Below are 2,242 nucleotides of genomic sequence, written 5' to 3'. Positions count from 1 at the left end.
AGAGAGAGAGAGAGAGAGAGAGAGAGAGAGAGAGAGATCGAATTTTCTGTGTCTCTCTGTCTCTGTCTGTCTGTCTCTCTCTGTGTCTGTCTCTCTCTCTGTCTCCCTGTCTCTGTCTCTCTTCCTCTCTGTCTCTCTGTCTCTCTCTGTCTCTGTCTCTCCCTCTCCCCATGCGTGTGTTTGTGTTCAACCGAGGGAGGCAATGCAGATTAATGTCTGCCCCTCCTCTGTAAGCCAGGCCACTCCATTACTGCCTTTCCTTTTTCTTTAGTTTGCTTGGTTTATTCCAAGTTAATTGTATCTGTTTCTTTATTTTCCTCCTCATTTCTTTAGTTGAGTCAGGGGTCTTTGCACAAAAGCCCTGGAAATCAGTACCTGGATCAGGGTAGCCTTGCTCTCACAGAGTTCTACCCACCTTCACCTCTCAAGTGATGCAATCAAAGACATGCAGCACCACACCTGGCTTCTTTTCACATGTACATTTACTTTAGTTCCAATGCTCATTCAGGTCTGAGAGACGTGGGGAGGGAAGGAGGGAAGAGAGACAGAGTGACAGAGAAACAGTTGACCGAGAGGGAGAATTGTAGGTTAATTATTGTTCCGCTCCTCAATCACGGTCTACTGGTCGCCATCGTGGCAACCATGCTCGCAACCCTACCTTCGGTAAGATCAAGCATAATGGCGGCAACCATATAATTCCTGCTTAGTCGCACGGAACACCCGGTCATCACTACCTGTGGAGAATTGTAAGGGGGCTCCTCTGGTCTAGAGAGTAGTACCCTTGAATGAAATGAGGATCACAGCAAGCATTATTTGTTTTGAGATATAAGATGTGGAAAGAACTATATGTGTGGATTTACAGACAGACAGACAGACAGACAGACAGACAGACAGACAGACAGAGAGGACAGGACAGGACAGGACAGGACAGGACAGGACAGGACAGGAGAAAAAACAAGAACACAAACAAAAACTCAAAATGGAAGTCCGGTTCCAAATAGTCTCTGTCTGCCCTGTCGCCTTAGTGTTGGTGGTCCAGGTTATAAAAGCTTATACATGGGTGGGTGCGGGAAGTGCTGCTGGGTGTTCAGTTCAGGTCCAAGATTATTGCGGGTAACTAGACAATAAAGAAAGCAGTTAGACTGACTCCTACAGTGTTCGGTTTCATGTGTTATCACACAGAAGAGCCTAAACAGAATATGTAATGAATTCTGGCAGCAACAGCAGAAACAACCAATGAGAAAGTGTCCTTATAATACTAGCAACTGCAACAAAATGGCAGACTAGCCAGCTAACAGTTCCCTAGCCATTAACTCATCTGACATAGGCCTTCTTCACGTTGCATCTAGATAGGTCTTCCTGTCTTCCTCTCCAGTGTGTGTGTGTGTGTGTGTGTGTGTGTGTGTGTGTGTGTGTGTGTGTGTGTGTGTAAAGAGAGAGAGAAGGAGGGGGGAGAGAGAGAGAGAGCGAGAGAGAGAGAGCTTTAGAGAGAGCTTTAAAATCAGCACTCAAGCCTTTTCTCTTCCTATCCCTATCCCAACCCCAAACCAGCAGCAAAGCCACCAGCACTCGAGAGACAGAGGAAGATGAAATCTCTAGTCTGAGAAACAAGAGGAGGTAGATAAACATACCCCCCCTCTCTCCTTCATAATTTGTTAAAGTGTTCCCTTTGTGTTGTGTGGACTCTACTGTATTAAGCAAGTTTCACATCGTACTATCTCCAAAGAGGGAGTCAACAGTCTGGCGTGCAGGCAGTTGTTGCCTGCTTTAAATATTTTTTTTGGTGTGTGTTTGTTTGTTTGTTTGTTTGTTTGTTTGTTTGTTTGTTTGTTTCAAACCGAGGGCCTGCCTGCGTTCAACAGATCCAAAACCCAGTTCTCAGAGGGGAAAATGGAGTCAAGTCCGAAGTCACTGGCATTTAGGTCATCGGCCATTGACAGTCATAGGAGATGGGAATATCGTCCTTTCTCCAATGGAGACTCACCTGGGTATGCATCAACCACATCTAAGGGCAGGCCTGGGTTAGTACGGGGTGGTGGATGGGGAGGAAGGATCTGGAAAGAGCTTTGCGTATGGAAACTATGATCAGAATGTTGTACAGAAAACAAAATTTGTACTTAAAAAAAAAAGGCTCCCGATATCTATCCAAAATGAAAGGAAATAAAAACTGACATCAGAACTTTAATAACTGCAAATGCTCCATTCCCCCTGTATCCAACCACTCCACTCCCAGATAGGTAGA

This window comes from Rattus norvegicus, unplaced genomic scaffold (assembly GCF_021556685.1).
Source record: "Rattus norvegicus strain SHRSP/BbbUtx unplaced genomic scaffold, alternate assembly SHRSP_T2T unassigned-0000112, whole genome shotgun sequence".
NCBI classification, from domain to species: Eukaryota; Metazoa; Chordata; class Mammalia; order Rodentia; family Muridae; genus Rattus; species Rattus norvegicus.
The sequence above is the reverse complement of the archived record's forward strand: the minus strand, read 5'-3'. Positions refer to the sequence as shown.